Source organism: Triticum urartu, chromosome 4A (genome assembly GCF_056163025.1).
Source record: "Triticum urartu cultivar PI428250 chromosome 4A, HENAU_Tu73, whole genome shotgun sequence".
NCBI classification, from domain to species: domain Eukaryota; kingdom Viridiplantae; phylum Streptophyta; class Magnoliopsida; order Poales; family Poaceae; genus Triticum; species Triticum urartu.
The window spans coordinates 607,468,004-607,487,661 of NC_141876.1; the positions used below are offsets into that span (position 1 = coordinate 607,468,004).

Consider the following 19,658-nt stretch of genomic DNA (forward strand, 5'->3'; position numbering starts at 1 on the left):
TGATGATGATTATTTTTTTATGCTTCGATGATTGTTACATGATGATAGATGATGACGGCGATGTTCTTAAATTTTGTCACGGTGCAGGTTCTGTGGTGTTCCATCTCGGTGGAGTGATCGTCGTAGGAGCTGTTGGACCCCGATTGTCCCTCCACTATTCAACTACTTCCTCTACAGCCGAGGGTGAGCTACGAATAGTGTCACTAGATTTCATTCTCAAGTCAAGTGGCGTAACCTAGGCGTCTCCCGTCTGAAAGGGTTGCATCGATAAATATGCATTCAATTGCATATTTATCACCGTGGCTCTTTCGGATTGTCCAGCGTTTTCCATGGACAACCCAAGGATGTGTAGATTGGGTATGTTCTCCATGTTCTACCCCGTTCCGAGACAGGATTTCGGCGGCGCCTCCCCATTGTTCTCCGGAGCACATTCTCTCGGCTATTTGCCGAGACGTGTATCTGGAGAACAGCGGGGAGGTGCTGCCGAAATTTTGTCTCAGAACGGGGTAGAATGGAGAACGTACTCAATCTACACATCCTCGGGTGGGATTAGGAACCATCTTTACCTATTAGAGATGTAGGTGGATTCAACGCGGTAGAAACTGAAAATTTGATGTGATTAATTTAAGTGAATCCTTAATTATGTTGTGTGGCTTGCAAAAAAGTAGAGGATGGCAGATAATCAGTGGATGTACAGTGGTTTTATCCGTCGGAATCGAGTAACATCAGAGTGGATCGCGAAAACCGATGTGTATTTGAAGGAGATATTCCGTCGTCCAATGAGAATTATCCCACCATGCCCCTGTGCGAGATGTGCCAGACGTCACCATAGAAATCAGACGGACATGAGTGAGCACCTTCGCACACACGGATATATGCCAAACTTTGACATGCCGCCGATAAACATAGCCGAGCAGGACCGTGGTAGAGAGGAGGTGATGCGACAACGCATCGATGGATATGAGGACGACGGGGTCAGGGACATGCTAGATGATGTCATTGTTGCAGAAACGGCAAATGGGACACCTTTAGAGAATGAACCGGAGGAGCCGGAGGCAACCGCAAAGGCCTTCTTGGAGGTCTTGGCCTCATCGAAGAAACGTCTTTATGCGGGTGCGAAAATATCTCAGCTGGATGCCATCTCGCAACTGATTGCAGTGAAGGCCAAGTACGGCTGTAGCCAGAAATGCTTGGAAGCATTCCTGGGAGTATGGGCTAACAGCCTCCCTGAGGGTCATGAACTGCCGAAAAGCATGTACGATACAAAGAAAATCATGAAGGCACTCTCTATGGATTATGAGAAAATAGATGTTTGCCCAAAGAATTGCCTTTTGTTTAGGCACGAGTATGCGGATGACAAGTACTGTAGGAAGTGCGGTTCGTCTCGGTACATTGAGGTGGTCGGTGAGGATGGTGAGAAAAAGCAGCTAACCATCCCCGTTAAGGTTCTTCGGTATCTTGATGTTATAAAAAGACTGCAATGCCTTTTCATCACGAAGGAGTCTGCCAAAATGATGAAGTGGCACAAGGAAGGTATAAGGTACAATCCAAAAAAAATCATACATCCATCGGGAGGGGAAGCATGGAAGTCATTCGATGAAGAATACCCCGAGGAAGCAGCCGAGGCTGGGAATGTCAGAATAGCCATATCAGGTGATGGGTTGAATCCATATGGTATGTCGTCCAATCCATACAGCTGCTGGCCTATGTTTGTAATTCCGCTCAATCTTCCTCCCGGTGCCCTAATGCAACGGAAGACCATGTTCTTGTCGCTCATCATTCCGGGGCCTGACTACCCGGGGAAGCAATTGGGTGTGTTTATGCAGCCGCTTGTGGATGCTTTGCACCATTATTGGTACTTTCCGAGGTTGACATACGACCGGGATCTGCAGAGAAATTTCTTGATGAAAGTTTGGTTGCACTATTGCATGCATGACTTTCCCGGCTATGCTCTATTCTGCGGATGGTGTACAAGTGGTAAGATGCCATGCCCAGTGTGCATGCAGGCTCTGCGAATGATTTGGCTGAGTAAGGGTGGCAAGTATGTAGCCTTTGACCTGCATCGACAGTTCCTCCCTCCAGACCATCCAGACAGGGAAGACAAGAAGAACTTCACGAAAGGCCGGGTTGTTCATGAAGTAACCGAGATTCCAACATTTTCGGGGGCAGATGTTCTTGCTCAGCTAAAAGCTCTCAAGCCTAAAGTCAAAGGCAAAGCCAAAGGCTTCGAGGGATATGGTGAGACGCACAACTGGACGCACATTACCCCCTTCTCGCAGCTTCCCTATTTCAAGGACCTCAAACTTCCTTACAATATTGATGTGATGCACACCGAAAAGAATGTGGCAGAGTCCCTTTTCCACATGATCCTCAACATTCCTGATAAGACGAAGGATAACGTAAAAGCTAGAGCCGATCAACAGAGAATTTGTGATAGACCACGCCTGAACATGAAGCCTCCCACAGGCGGTCGAAAAAACTGGTTCAAGCCAGATGCTGACTTTGTCCTTAAACCGCCAGAAAAAAAAAGAAGTACTTATCTGGCTGAAACAAATTTTGAAGTTCACCGATGGTTATGCATCGAATATAAGTAAGGGAGTCAATCTTTCAACGGGCAAAGTGACCGGCCTGAAGAGTCATGACTACCATGTATGGATTGAGTGGATAATGCCGGTGATGGTTCGAGGCTATGTCCCCAAGCATGTCTGGCGAGTGCTTGCCGAGCTTAGCCATTTCTTCCGCACGCTCTGTGCTAAAGAAGTAAGTAAAGAGGTGATTGAAAAATTGCATAAGAAGGCACCGGAGTTGATAGTCAAGCTAGAGAAGATCTTTCCGCCAGGCTTCTTTACTCCGATGACACATCTCATTCTGCACCTTGCGAACGAGGTATTGTTGGGGGGCCCTGTGCAAAATCGCTGGCAGTACGGCCCTGAGAGGCAGAACAAGCATCTCCGACGGAAATGTGGAAACAAAGCTAAGATTGAAGCTTCCATAGCTGAGGCAGTTATCCTAGAGGAGGTGTCAGACCTTAGGACATCATACTATCCAGACCACGTTCCCCATCTGCATAACAAGGTGCCTCGATACAATATAGAAGAGCCCAAGTATCAACCCAGACTCGATCTATTCAACGCGCAAGGTGGGAGGGCTGGGGCCTCGAAATCTTATAACATGCCACGACAAGAGTGGGAGGACCTCATGTTCTATATCTTGCACAACATCAAGGAAATTGAGGAAGTGTGGATGAGGTAATACCACTACACCATTCCTTTATGTCTTCCACATCATCATGTTTCATGTTCACTTAGTCCCGGTCTAACACCGCTTATCTTTTTTTAGTGATTTCGTTCAAGAGGAATGGACGGGAGTGAATCCTCCTACTGAGGCGGAGGCACTTACTCTTCTCCATCATGGAAACCCTGGACGTAAAATTTTTGTTGCTTGGTTCATGGACAAAGTAATTTTCCACACTCCCCTATTAAATACCTACTTCAACATTTATTAGTTAACCGAACTAATGCACGCAACAATTTCCATTATACTTGTAGGGAAAAGATCCGAACATATCTATGGATGATGAATTGAGATGGGTTTCCATGGGTTTTGACCCTGCCGTCATGACATGTAAAAAGTATGATGTGAATGGGTATTGCTTCCATACAGAGGATCACCAAAACAGCCGCCCCGATCCCAAAACTATAAATACTGGAGTGTATGTTGGGGAACGTAGCAGAAATTCAAAATTTTCCTACGTGTCACCAAGATCTATCTATGGAGAGACTAGCAACGAGGGGAAGGAGAGTGCATCTACATACCCTTGTAGATCGCTAAGCGGAAGTGTTCAAGTGAACGGGGTTGATGGAGTCGTACTCGTCGTGATCCAAATCACCGATGACCAAGTGCCGAACGGACGGCACCTCCGCGTTCAACACACGTACAGCCCGGTGACGTCTCCCTTGCCTTGATCCAGCAAGGAGAGAGGGAGAGGTTGAGGAAGACTCCATCCAGCAGCAGCACACCGGCGTGGTGGTGGTGGAGGAGCGTGGCAATCCTACAGGGCTTCGCCAAGCACCACGGGAGAGGAGAAGAACTTGGGAGAGAGGGAGGGGCTGCACCAAAGGCAAAAGGTGTGTCTTGAGAGGCCCTCCTTCCCCACTATATATAGGGATCCCAAGGGGGGGGGGTGCGCCAGCCCTAGGAGATCCAATCTCCTAGGGGGCGGCGGCCAGGGGAGGTTTCCCTCCCCCCAAGGCACCTAGGAGGTGCCTTCCCTCCTTGGGACTCTTCCTTAGGGTTCCCCTTTCACCCTAGGCGCATGGGCCCTAAGGGAAGTGGCGCCCCAGCCCACTTTGGGCTGGATTCCTTCCCACTTCAGCCCATGGAACCCTCTGGGATAGGTGGCCCCACCCGGTGGGCCCCCGGGACCCTTCCGGTGGTCCCGGTACAATACCGATGACCCCGAAACTTGTCCCGATGGCCGAAATAGGACTTCCTATATATAAATCTTTACCTCCGGACCATTCTGGAACTCCTCGTGACGTCCGGGATCTCATCCGGGACTCCGAACAACAATTCGGTAACCACATACAAACTTCCTTTACAACCCTAGCGTCATCGAACCTTAAGTGTGTAGACCCTACGGGTTCGGGAGACATGCAGACATGACCGAGACGTTCTCCGGTCAATAACCAACAGCGGGATCTGGATACCCATGTTGGCTCCCACATGTTCCATGATGATCTCATCGTATGAACCACGATGTCAAGGACTTAATCAATCCCGTATACAATTCCCTTTGTCTAGCGGTATTGTACTTGCCCGAGATTCGATCGTCGGTATCCGATACCTTGTTCAATCTCGTTACCGGCAACTCTCTTTACTCGTTCCGTAACACATCATCCCGTGATCAACTCCTTGATCACATTGTGCACATTATGATGATGTCCTACCGAGTGGGCCCAGAGATACCTCTCCGTCACACGGAGTGACAAATCCCAGTCTCGATTCGTGCCAACCCAACAGACACTTTCGGAGATACCTGTAATGTACCTTTATAGCCACCCAGTTACGTTGTGACGTTTGGCACACCCAAAGCACTCCTACGGTATCCGGGAGTTGCACAATCTCATGGTCTAAGGAAATGATACTTGACATTAGAAAAACTTTAGCATACGAACTACACGATCTAGTGCTATGCTTAGGATTGGGTCTTGTCCATCACATCATTCTCCTAATGATGTGATCCCGTTATCAACGACATCCAATGTCCATGGTCAGGAAACCGTAACCATCTATTGATCAACGAGCCAGTCAACTAGAGGCTTACTAGGGACATGGTGTTGTCTATGTATCCACACATGTATCTGAGTTTCCTATCAATACAATTCTAGCATGGATAATAAACGATTATCATGAACAAGGAAATATAATAATCAATTTATTATTGCCTCTAGGGCATATTTCCAATAGTCTCCCACTTGCACTAGAGTCAATAATCTAGTTCACATCGCCATGTGATTAACACTCACAGGTCACATCGCCATGTGACTAACATCCAAAGAGTTTACTAGAGTCAATAATCTAGTTCACATCACTATGTGATTAACACTCAATGTGTTCTGGGTTTGATCATGTTGCTTGCGAGAGAGGTTTTAGTCAACGGGTCTGAACCATTCAGATCCGTGTGTGCTTTACAAATCTCTATGTCATCTCCTAGATGCAGCTACCACGCTCTATTTGGAGCTATTCCAAATAACTGTTCTACTGTACGAATCCAGTCTATTACTCAGAATAATCTGGATTAGTGTCAAAGTTTGCATCGGCGTATCCCTTTACGACGAACTCTTTTATCACCTCCATAATCGAGAAAATTCCTTAGTCCACTAGTTAGTAAGGATAACTTTGACCGCTGTCCTGTGATCCATTCTTGGATCACTCTTGTACCCCTTGACTGACTCATGGCAAGGCACACTTCAGGTGCGTTACATAGCATAGCATACTGTAGAGCCTATGTCTCAAGCATAGGGGACGACCTTCGTCCTTTATCTCTATTCTGCCGTGGTCGAGTTTTAAGTCTTAACTTCATACCTTACAACTCAGGAAAGAACTCCTTCTTTGACTGATCCATCTCGAACACCTTCAAGATCATGTCAAGGTATGTGCTCATTTGAAAGTACCATTAAGCGTTTTGATCTATCCTTATAGATCTTGATGCTCAATGTTCAAGTAGCTTAATCCAGGCTTTCCATTGAAAAACACTTTCCAAATAACCCTATATGCTTTCCAGAAACTCTACATCATTTCTGATCAACAATATGTCAACAACATATATTCATCAGAAATACTATAGTGCTCCCACTCACTTCTTTGGAAATACAAGTTTCTCATAAACTTTGTATACACCCAAAATCTTTGATCATCTCATCAAAGCATACATTCCAACTCCGAGATGCTTACTCCAGTCCTTAGAAGGATTGCTGGAGCTTTGCATACTTATTAGCATCTTTCAGGATTGACAAAACCTTCCGGTTGTATCACATACAACCTTTCCTCAAGAATAAACGTCAAGGAAACAATGCTTTGACATCCTATCTGCAAGATTTCATAAATAATGCAGTTGTTGCTAATATAATTCCAACAGACTCTTAGCATCGCTACGAGTGAGAAAGTCTCATCGTAGTCAACTCCTTGAACTTGTCAGAAAACATCTTAACGATAAGTCGAGCTTTCTTAATGGTGACACTTACCATCATTGTCCGTCTTCCTTTTAAAATCCATCTGTACTCAACAGCCTTACGACCATCAAGTAGTTCTTCCAAAGTCTACACTTTGTATTCATACATGGATCCTCTCTCGGATTATATGGCCTCGAGCCATTTATCGGAATCCGGGCCCACCACCGCTTCTCCATAGCTCGTAGGTTCATTGTTGTCTAGCAACATGACTTCCAAGACAGGATTACGTACCACTCTGAAGTAGTACGCATCCTTGTCATCCCACGAGGTTTGGTAGTGACTTGATCTGAAGTTTCATGATCACTATCATAAGCTTCCACTTCAATTGGTGTAGGTGCCACAGGAACAACTTCCTGTGCCCTGTCACACACTAGTTCAAGAGACGGTTCAATAACCTCATCAAGTCTCCACCATCCTCCCACTCAATTCTTTCGAGAGAAACTTTTTCTCGAGAAAGGACCCGATTCTAGAAACAATCCCTATTGCTTTCGGATCTGAGACAAGAGGTATACCCAACTGTTTTGGGTGTTCTATGAAGATGCATTTATCCGCTTTGGGTTCGAGCTTATCAGCCTGAAACTTTTTCACATAAGCGTCGCAGCCCCAAACTTTTAAGTAATGACAGCTTAGGTTTCTTTAAACCATAGTTCATATGGTGTCATCTCATCGGAATTACGTGGTGCCCTATTTCAAGTGAATGTGGTTGTCTCTAATGCCTAACCCATAAACTATCGTGGTAATTCGATAAGAGACATCATGGTATGCATCATATCGAATAGGGTGCAGTTATGATGTTCGGACACACCATCACACTATGGTGTTCCAGGCTGCATTAGTTGTGAAACAATTTCCACAATGTCTTAATTCCGTGCCAAACTCGTAATTTAGATATTCATCTCTATGATCATATCATAGGTCTTTTATCCTCTTGTCACGACGATCTTTCAACTTCACCCTGAAATTACTTGAACCTTTCAATAATTCAGACTCGTGATTCATCAAGTAAATATACTCAACATCTACTCAAATCATCTGTGAAGTAAGAACATAACGATATCCACTACACACCTCAGCACTTATTGGACTGCACACATCAAAATGTATTACTTCTAGCAAGTTGCTTTCTGGTTCCATTTTACTGAAACCTAGGCTTTCAGTCATCTTGCCCATGTGGTATGATTTGCATGTCTCAAGTGATTCAAAATCAAGTGAGTTCAAACGGTCCATTTGCATGGAGTTTCTTCATGCATATACACCAATAGACATGGTTCGCATGTCTCAAACTTTTCAAAAACGAGTGAGCCCAAAGATCCATCAACATGGAGCTTCTTCATGCGTTTTATACCGATATGACTTACGTGGCAGTGCCACAAGTAGGTGGCACTATCATTACTATCTTTTTGGCATGAACATGTGTATCACTACGATCGAGATTCAATAAACCATTATTTTAGGTGTAAGACCATTGAAGGTATTATTCAAATAAATAGAGTAACCATTATTCTCCTTAAATGAATAACCGTATTGCGATAGACATAATCCAATCATGTCTATGCTCAACGCAAACACCAATCTCGATGGTAGAGGGAGCGTGCGATGCTTGATCATATCAACATTGGAAACACTTCCAACACATATCGTCAGCTCACCTTTAGCTAGTCTCCGTTTATTCCGTAGCTTTTATTTCGAGTTACTAACACTTAGTAACCGAACCGGTATCTAATACCCTGGTGCTACTAGGAGTACTAGTAAAGTACACATCAACACAATGTATATCCAATATACTTCTATCGACCTTGCCAGCCTTCTAACCTACCAAGTATCTAGGGTAATTCTGCTCCAGTGGCTGTTCCCTTTATTACAGAAGCACTTAGTCTCGGGTTTGGGTTCAACCTTGGGTTTCTCCACTAGAGCAACAGCTGATTTGCCGTTTCATGAAGTATCCCTTCTTGCCCTTGCCCTTCTTGAAACTAGTGGTTTCAACAACCATCAACAATTGATGCTCCTTCTTGATTTCTACTTTTGTGGTGTCAAACATCGCGAATATCTCAAGGATCATCATATATGTTCCTGATATATTATAGTTCATCACGAAGCTCTAGCAGCTTGGTGGTAATGACTTCGGAGAAACATCACTATCTTATCTCGAAGATCAACTCCCACTCGATTCAAATGAATGTTGTACTCAGACAATCTGAGCACAAGCTCAACGATTGAGCTTTTCTCCCTTAGTTTGTGGGCTGAGAGAATCGTCGGAGGTCTTATACCTCTTGACGTGGGCACAAGCCTGAAATCCCAATTTCAGCCCTCGAAACATCTCATATGTTTCGCGACGTTTCAAAAACGTCTATGGTGCCTCAACTCTAAACCGTTTAACTGAACTATCATGTAGTTATCAAAACGTGTATGTCAGATGTTCGCAACATCCACAGACGACATTCGAGGTTCAGCACACTGAGCGGTGCATTAAGGACATAAGCCTTCTAAGAAGCAATGAGGACAATCCTCAGTTTACGGACCTAGTCCGCATAATTGCTACTATCAACTTTCAACTAATTTTTCTCTCTAGGAACATATCTAAACAGTAGAACTAAAGCACGAGCTACAACATAATTTGCAAAATCCTTTTGACTATGTTCAGGATAAACAAGTTCATCTTATGAACTCCCACTCAGATAGACATCCCTCTAGTCATCTAAGTGATTACATGATCCGAGTCAACTAGGCCGTGTCCGATCATCATGTGAGACGGACTAGTCAACGTCGGTGAACATCTTCATGTTGATCGTATCTTCTATACGACTCATGCTCGACCTTTCGGTCTTCTGTGTTCCAAGGCCATGTCTGTACATGCTAGGCTCGTCAAGTTAACCCTAAGTGTTTTTGCATGTGTAAAACTGTCTTATACCCGTTGTATGTGAACGTAAGGATCTATCACACCCGATCATCACGTGGTGCTTCGAAACGACGAACTGTAGCAACGGTGCACAGTTAGGGGAGAACACTTCTTGAAATTGTTGTAAGGGATCATCTTATTTACTACCATCGTTCTAAGCAAATAAGATGTATAAACATGATAAACATCACATGCAATCAAATAATAGTGACATGATATGGCCAATATCATATAGCTCCTTTGATCTCCATCTTGGGGCTCCATGATCATCTTGTCACCGGCATGACACCATGATCTCCATCATCATGATCTCCATCATTGTGTCTTCATGAAGTTGTCACGTCATCTATTACTTCTACTACTACAGCTAACGGTTAGCAATAAAAGTAAAGTAATTACATGACGTTTATGTTGACACGCAGGTCATAAATAAATTAAGACAACTCCTATGGCTCCTGCCGGTTGTCATACTCATCGACATGCAAGTCGTGATTCCTATTACAAGAACATGATCAATCTCATACATCACATATATCATTCATCACATCCTTTGGCCATATCACATCACATAGCATACCCTGCAAAAACAAGTTTGACGTCCTCTAATTTTTGTTTGCATGTTTTACGTGGCTGCTATGGGTTTCTAGCAAGAACGTTTCTTACCTACGCAAAGACCACAACGTGATATGCCAATTTCTATTTACCCTTCATAAGGACCCATTTCATCGAATCCGATCCGACTAAAGTGGGAGAGACAGACACCCGCTAGCCACCTTATGCAACTAGTGCATGTTTGTCGGTGGAACCGGTCTCACTAAGAGTACGTGTAAGGTTGGTCCGGGCCGCTTCATCCCACGATGCCGCAGAATCAAGATAAGACTAGTAACGGCAAGCATATTGAACAAAATCAACGCCCACAACTACTTTGTGTTCTACTCGTGCATAGAATCTACGCAATAGACCTACCTCATGATGCCACTGTTGGGGAACGTAGCAGAAATTCAAAATTTTCCTACGTGTCACCAAGATCTATCTATGGAGAGACTAGCAACGAGGGGAAGGAGAGTGCATCTACATACCCTTTTAGATCGCTAAGCGGAAGCGTTCAAGTGAACGGGGTTGATGGAGTCGTACTCGTCGTGATCCAAATCACCGATGACCAAGTGCCGAACGGACGGCACCTCCGCGTTCAACACACGTACAGCCCGGTGACGTCTCCCTTGCCTTGATCCAGCAAGGAGAGAGGGAGAGGTTGAGGAAGACTCCATCCAGCAGCAGCACAACGGCGTGGTGGTGGTGGAGGAGCGTGGCAATCCTGCAGGGCTTCGCCAAGCACCACGGGAGAGGAGAAGAACTTGGGAGAGAGGGAGGGGCTGCACCAAAGGCAAAAGGTGTGTCTTGAGAGGCCCTCCTTCCCCACTATATATAGGGATCCCAAGGGGGGGGGGGGTGCGCCAGCCCTAGGAGATCCAATCTCCTAGGGGGCGGCGGCCAGGGGAGGTTTCCCTCCCCCCAAGGCACCTAGGAGGTGCCTTCCCTCCTTGGGACTCTTCCTTAGGGTTCCCCTTTCACCCTAGGCGCATGGGCCCTAAGGGAAGTGGCGCCCCAGCCCACTTTGGGCTGGATCCCTTCCCACTTCAGCCCATGGAACCCTCCGGGATAGGTGGCCCCACCCATTGGGCCCCCGGGACCCTTCCGGTGGTCCCGGTACAATACCGATGACCCCGAAACTTGTCCCGATGGCCGAAATAGGACTTCCTATATATAAATCTTTACCTCCGGACCATTCTGGAACTCCTCGTGACGTCCGGGATCTCATCCGGGACTCCGAACAACAATTCGGTAACCACATACAAACTTCCTTTACAACCCTAGCGTCATCGAACCTTAAGTGTGTAGACCCTACGGGTTCGGGAGACATGCAGACATGACCGAGACGTTGTCCGGTCAATAACCAACAGCAGGATCTGGATACCCATGTTGGCTCCCACATGTTCCACGATGATCTCATCGGATGAACCACGATGTCAAGGACTTAATCAATCCCGTATACAATTCCCTTTGTCTAGCGGTATTGTACTTGCCCGAGATTCGATCGTCGGTATCCGATACCTTGTTCAATCTCGTTACCGGCAAGTCTCTTTACTCGTTCCGTAACACATCATCCCGTGATCAACTCCTTGATCACATTGTGCACATTATGATGATGTCCTACGGAGTGGGCCCAGAGATACCTCTCCGTCACACGGAGTGACAAATCCCAGTCTCGATTCGTGCCAACCCAACAGACACTTTCGGAGATACCTGTAATGTACCTTTATAGCCACCCAGTTACGTTGTGACGTTTGGCACACCCAAAGCACTCCTACGGTATCCGGGAGTTGCACAATCTCATGGTCTAAGGAAATGATACTTGACATTAGAAAAGCTTTAGCATACGAACTACACGATCTAGTGCTATGCTTAGGATTGGGTCTTGTCCATCACATCATTCTCCTAATGATGTGATCCCGTTATCAACGACATCCAATGTCCATGGTCAGGAAACCGTAACCATCTATTGATCAACGAGCCAGTCAACTAGAGGCTTACTAGGGACATGGTGTTGTCTATGTATCCACACATGTATCTGAGTTTCCTATCAATACAATTCTAGCATGGATAATAAACGATTATCATGAACAAGGAAATATAATAATCAATTTATTATTGCCTCTAGGGCATATTTCCAACAGTGTACACCCCCGGTCAAAATTCAGTAGACTACTACGGAAGGGTACAAAATATATACGAGGTTAAATTCCGCCAGGGGCGTGAGACCCTAAGTCTGCCTGTGTTCAAATGCCGATGGTTTGATCCGCGGGAGGGGGTAAACATACGCCTTCCATTGGTTTGGTCGAAGTTAAACCATCAACCGTCTATGCCGGAGCCGATCTCTTCATTGCGGCTACCCAAGCTACACAAGTATATTATCTGCCTTACCCATGCCAGAAAGTGTATCTAAAGGGTTGGGAAGTTGTGTTCAAGGTGTCGCCACATGGTAAGCTACCAGACCCGAATGAAGACGATTACTACAACATTAACCCCATGACATACGAGGGAGTGTTCTATCAAGAGCAACCTGATGATGATGATGATGTGGTTAGAAATGATGACGCTAGACCATTGGGTGATGATGATGTGGACCCAAACGGCGATGATGCACGGAATGATGGTGAGACCATTGTCAATGAAAATGACATACTTATGCTAGAAAAGTTAAACGAAGACGCTGACGACGAGGAAGAGCCTCCACCTCCGTCGGACAACGAAGATGATATGATTGATAGTGATGATGAGACGGACCGAGAAAGAGGTTACAACAGTGATGATTCATATGGGTTCTAGCAGATGTACGTTTCAAGTATTTTTTTCTATAGTTTAGGAATATACCTTTTTATGCATTTTTATTAATGTGTTTATTATCATGCCTTTTCCTTCATTTCATTAATTTACTAATTGCTTTTTCTCTTTTCAATGCAGGTTCGTGGAACATGGGCAAGGGGAAGGCCGACGGCGTGGGTTTCCTACGCAAGGTCGTCGGCCTGCCTAGTCGGAGTGGTCGAGCACGTAATCCTCCCCCTCGGCTACTTGACGATGACTCCTCACAGGGAGGTCGAGGGAGAGGTGCCCCTAGAGGAGGAGGGGCGGGGGGAGAGCATCTAGAGGACGAGGTGCTGGGGGGAGAGCCACTACAGGGGGTCACGGCCAGAAAGAGCGCACCCTCACCGACTTAGGGGTGTTGTCTTCGAGGCCCTCCTCTAGTGAGGTACCCTCCTATAGTGAGGTACACTCTAGGGAGGAGGAGGAGGAGGAGGAGGTGGAGGAGGAGGCAGGCGAGGAGGAGGAGGAGGAGGAGGAGGAGGAGGAGGAGGTTGGGGAGGAGGTTGGGGAGGGGGAGGCAGGCGAGGAGGAGGGTGGTGGCGGGGATGATGGTGGTGACGGGAAGGGGGTTGACACGAAGGGGTGGCTGCGTGGCAACGCAAAGCTACCAAAGCAGGTTCCTACTACTGAGGAGCAGAAGTGGCTCATTGAGCCCACGGGAAAAGAGTAAGTGGTTCATTATGTTGCTTGTCACATGCTTATTCCGGTTGTTATTTATTTTTCTTGTCACATGCTAATAGTTCATTCTTTTGCAGCAACTGGATATATTCTAAAGGGGTCCGTATTCCCAACGGCCTCATCACCGTCTTGCTGAAGTTATATTGGCCGGGGTTGTACTGTCCTGATCCAGTCAGGCAGCCGGACCGTCGGGTTTTGGCCACGAGCTGGGACCACTGGGAAGCGGCCCGCCACGCGGACCATGAGACCCATGCCAAGGCCGTGATCACTACTTTCTGGGTGAGTTCTCTTCAGAAGCACAAGTCCATTCTAGTTTCATGAATGATTTAACTCATGGCTTCTCCCATTCTTGTTTCATGCATGATTGTAGAAATTCTATCGAGTTCTTCCGGAGCACAGGGCTAGAGCGGACTAGATCGTGCTGCGCCAATGCAAGAAGAAGGCCCGCCAGATGCAGTACGAGGTGCGCTATGTGGCCATCTCCACATACTACCACGACTATCTTGGTGTGAAGATGACCAAGGAAGAAGCGCGGAGGATGGGCATTACCTTGGAGAGGCCCGAGTTCTTGGCGGTAAGTATAAAAGATTTTTCATTATGCTTTCATTATGCTTTCATTACCTTGTGGTACATTATTGCTTTATGCTTCCATAACACCAATTTGGACACACCTACATGCCATTATGCTTTTATTATGTAGGTGTGTCCAAATTGGTGTTATGGAAAAGAAGAGTCCTGGGCGGCATTGGTGGATCTTTGGTGTGATGAGGCTGGAGCCTGGGCGGCTATGAGAATCAAAAATAAGGCTAACCGAGGGACGGAGGGAGTACATGCTCAGGGAAACCGAAACCACTATCTCCACAAGGCAGTTAATGTATGACTAACCCCATTAAACATTCTTCTTCTTCTATTTACCATCACTTTCTTATGTATGACTAACCTCTGTTTGGTGGTGCAGGAGGAGAAACTGAAGCGGCCGCTCTCACACATGCAGGCGTGGAGATCGCCCATACGCGGAAGGACCCCAAGCCTGGCGAGCCCAAGTACTACAGCAAGAAGACCGCAGGGAGGAAGAAGGCCTACTCCGAAGCATATCTGGAGTTACATCCTGACACACCTGACCCCATTGCGGCGCCTCTGGACGACATGGCGGTGGTGAGGATGGGGCCCAAGGAGCACGGTCGGGACGCGGTTCTCGATGCTGTGATCACTCCTAGTACCTCCTACACACAGCTTCGTCGGATCGACCCGAGCCTGAGCCAGCGCACGAGCCAGCCAGTGACTAGTACACAGTCCCTCTTTCAGGAGCAGCAATCTGTAAGTATTTTCCCTCTTATCTTCATTTCTCACTTCATTTTCCGCATTTAGTAGTTTTATGAGTTCCATCATGTCATACCGTAGGCCTACATGGAGTACACACGCCAGGAGACCATGGCGTGGCATCAGAGGCTTTATGAACACCAAGTGTAGAGGGATAGCCAGATGCAACAGGCTTTTCAGGATATGGCGGCCGGCAGGTGTCCTCGGTTCCCTACAGCACAATGCCCTCCAGCACAACCAGTGTTGATGAGCTTTGAGGAGTTTGTGGCACAGAACGCTGGCCCCTCGCCGGTTAGTTCATCCCCAATCTATTCACCCAAAGCATGTCATGCCTTTCAACACAGTCATAGATCCCGTGCATATGTCTTTTCAACATGCAGGGAACAGGTGGATCTACCGTTGGTGGTGGTCTTCGCAGCACTCCGGAGACACGGAGCCCGACCACTCCGATCCACGGAGGCGGAGGAGGAGGTGGAGGCGGAGGCGGTCTTGGCGGTAGCGCTGTCGTTAGCAGTGACGACCTGGGCTTTGGCCGTCTTGGCGGTGACGACCTCCGCGGTGCTCGATGATCCTTGTGTGGTGATGATGCTTGAGATGACTTGTGTGTGGTGATGATCATTTAGATGACTTGTGTGCTTCTCTATATGCTTATGCTTATGTTGGTTGTGATGATGTTCATTTAGAGACTTGTGTGTGATGATGCTTATGCATATATTGTTGTGATGGTGCCGGATGATATCCCGTTGTGTTTTATATGTCTATCCCATCATATATATCTGCTGATATGTGCTGCTATTTGAATTGAATTGATCTGAAAACAAACACAAAAAAGAAAAAAAAAGCAAAAGCAAACTATGCCGACGGCTATGCCAGCCGTTGGCATAGGGCTAGCGTGAGCTCCCAGTAGCTGACATGTGGGCACCTATGCCGACGGCCTAGCCGTCGGCTTAGTTTAAAAACTGTGCCGACGGCTCGACCGTCGGCATAGGTGCCCACATGTCAGCTACTGGGTTCTCTGTTTGAAGGACTATGCCGACGGTTTAGCCGTCGGCACAGTTTTTGACTAAGCCGACGGCTAGGCCATCGGCATAGGGGTGCCACGTGGCGACAAGTCGTTGGGCAGACTTGACGGCGGCCGCCGTTAGGCGATGACGTTGCCGACGGCCATGGCCGTCGGCGTAGATGTACGGACACCGTCGGGATAGGTCATATGCCGACGGCATTCCTGGCTACGCCGACGGATATGTTGCCGACGGCCCTATGCCGACGGGGGCCGTCGGCATAGGCCTGTCCCGACGGCCATTCAGGGCTATGCCGACGGCCCTGGCCGTCGGCATAGGGTGCGATTCCGGTAGTGTATGTTACCTACAGGTACTACTCCCCCATGGAAAGCATAGTTGTGTCGCCAAATAACAGGACCAGTGTCTCCACTGTTTTTCTCCTCAGTTTGATTGTACTGCATGTTCTGTCCACGCCCCGGAAAGGACCTCGACCGAATCCCCTACCACGTCCATTATAACTGTCTTCTCCATTCCTTTGCCGATCGTTACCGCGAACACCTCGTCCGCTGCCTCTACCTCTTCTTGATGCAAGCAAAAAACTACCCCACTCGAACTCTGTCTCATCATGCTCTCCAGAACCACACTCTTCGTGCCAGTGCCCCAGCAATCCACATGCATTACAAAAGGTGGGCAGTTTCTCAAATTTCAGTAAATACTTCTCAGTTTCACCCCCCTTTGTAATACCAACAACCCGGGTCAGCTTTTTATTGACATCAAGTTTCACTCTGACCCTAATGAACTCACCCACGAATCCGTTAGGAAGGGTAACCTGAACTTCCTGCACCTCTCCAATTCGACTCACCAGGTTTTCCAGGGCCTTCGTACTTTTTAGAACTCCGTCTGGTAGCCTATGAATTTGGCACCATGTTTCTAATTTGTTCAATCTGACTTTTTCTGGATTTGAGAACCCATCATATTCAACTAGAATCAGTGCTGCACCATGGAAATCCCAGGGCCCTTGATGCAAGGCCTTGTTCCAATCAGCCAGGCAATTAAACTGTATTGAGAAAAGGTTCGCATTGATTCTCCTCCATACCACTGCTTGGGCAGGGTTCCATGCTGCCCTCATGTCCGCGATCAGTGCACTTTGGCTGAAATTTTTTCCTGTTAACAGTCTCCCCAACGCTAGCCACTTTGGCTTTATCTCCTCCACATCTATCTCATCTTCCCATACTAGATCATCAGCTTCCTCGTCCTGTAGGGTCAGCCGTTCCAACAGCTTGCTAGCATCTTCCATCTGGCTCCCCGATCCACTTCCTTCTCCTGATGTCGCCATGCAACCGAGTCCCACCCAACCCCGATCGAACGTAATCACTTCACCCCAACCAAGGCCGGGTAGGCGAGCCAGTCGCCTCCTGTATCAGCCCGAGGAGAGGAAGGAGACGTACGTACGAGGGGAAGGGGGAATCGATCGTTAAATCTCCCGAAAAGAACAAGGTAACTCACGGCGGCGGCGGCGCCGGCGGAGGACTATCGAACCCTAGGTGCGAGACCTAGGGGAAAAAAACTTTTTTTGCTCATGGATGGGTTTCTTAACATTGCTGCTCGGTTTCCTTCACAAGTTGGTTCAATGTTGGGGGGCCAAACCCCCCAGGAGCCTACATAGCTCCGTCAGTGTGTGTGTTGGCAATCCCATTTATAAACTTGTCTAGTGAGCACAGAAAGAAAGCATACCGAATTTTTTAATAGCGACCCCATTTGAATACTTGCAGTTGCGACAGTTTTGGAAATTTGATTCTTTTTAAAAACATACAGTAGCGACCCTATTTGGAACTTGCTTTCTCTATTTGGTCTTCTTATTAGATTTTTGAGCTTAAAAAGATACATACTAAAAAGACGACGGCTACATGAGTTTTTTTCCTTCCTTATGTCTCACCCAGAAGTTGTGTGTGACTCGATACAAAATGTAAAAGGAAATCCTCAACAAGAAAAGTTGGTTACATGTGTGTCGATCGGCGGCTCTTTCTGGGAGCGACAATGGTCATTTGGTGGTCCATATACCTCCATGTGTTTTTTTTATTATGTTTGAGGTGTTTTGTATTTCCGATGAATCTTTATTATGGATCTGATCCTATTGGCAAAAACATATTATATTCATTCAAAAAAGAAAAAGATATAGGCTGCACGGCCAAACACAAAATTAACAACAATTGAAGAAAAAATCAATCTCAAAATAATTGGGCCGCACCCAACTGAAGGCAATAACTCAGCGGAGGCTGCCCGCCCACAACATGTACACAGCAAAAAAAAAAGAGATATATACAGTAAACGAGACGAGATCCTGAAAATTTCGGACTTCAGAATACTACGATCAACATGGTGCCCAACATGTTATTTCATTCATGGTTTTTTCTAGAGTCTCGCAGTTCGTTTACAGAACTCAATTTTTTTATTGTCACAATTGGACATATTTTTGTATGTTTTATTGTTTTAGTTCAGCTATATCAGATTAATTTAATTTTTGATGCTTTCTAACTAACACCCTAGTTTGTTATCTTTCCAGCGTTACCCATCCAGTCGCTATTTCCCTACCTTTACTTCATGGTATGTAGATATGTCACAAAAATTGCACGCCTATCTATTCTGATTGTATTCATGGAAATTATTGTTTGATGAAATATTGAATACTCTATGGAGTTCACGCAACAACAACAAAATACTCTATGGTGATTAATTATATGTTCAACTTTGTTACACGCAACAGATTCAGGACCTGAAAGTCGCAAAGCAGGAGCAAGACATTGGGTTCTATGCTGGTTTTGTCGGTGAGCAATCCCTCCCCCCTTCATATCGTGTGCCATTGGAAAATTTACAGGAAGAGAAGTCTACAAGTACATGAAGTAGACTAACGGCGTTATGATGTGTCGGCGGTTATTTTCTGTTAGTAGCTACTCACCATACACTATGTCTCTTAAGGGGCTACTTATTTTCTTGGAAGAACAATCAGTGCTGTGCCATGGGGCATGTTTGCCGACAAATATGGGAGGAAGCCCTGCATTGTGATCAGTATCCTCTCAGTGTATGCCATATTCAGTTAAATCATATGAATTTTTTTTACTCGGTTCAATTAAATCAAAGTAAACCCTATTTGTAACGCCCCGAGACCGACGTGCCAGGTGTCGTTCAGTTATTCGCTGTTGTTGCCTTGTCTTTGCTTGCGTGTCATGCTTTGCATATCATGTCATCATGCGCATTTCATTTGTATACGTGTTCGTCTCATGCATCTGAGCATTTTCCCCGTTGTCCGTTTTGCATTCCGGCGCTTCGTTCTCCTCCGGTGGTCATTTCTACCTTCTTCTCATGTGTGGGGTTTAAACATTTCCGGATTGGACCGAGACTTGTCATGCGACCTTGATTTACTACCGATAGACCGCCTGTCAAGTTTCGTATCATTTGGACTTCGTTTGATACTCCAACGGTTAACCGAGGGACCGAAAAGGCCTCGTTTGTGTTGCAGCCCAACACCCCTACAATTTGGCCCAAAACCCACCTAACTCTGCTCCATCATCTCGGTCGTTCGATCACGATCGCGTGGCCGTAAACCGC

General features: G+C 46.5%; 1 pseudogene; it reads left to right on the top strand.

Annotated features, from left to right (window-relative positions):
* LOC147977255 (putative peptide/nitrate transporter At3g43790) overlaps positions 1 to 19,658 on the top strand; it is a 51,268-nt pseudogene that overhangs the window by 17,267 nt on the left and 14,343 nt on the right.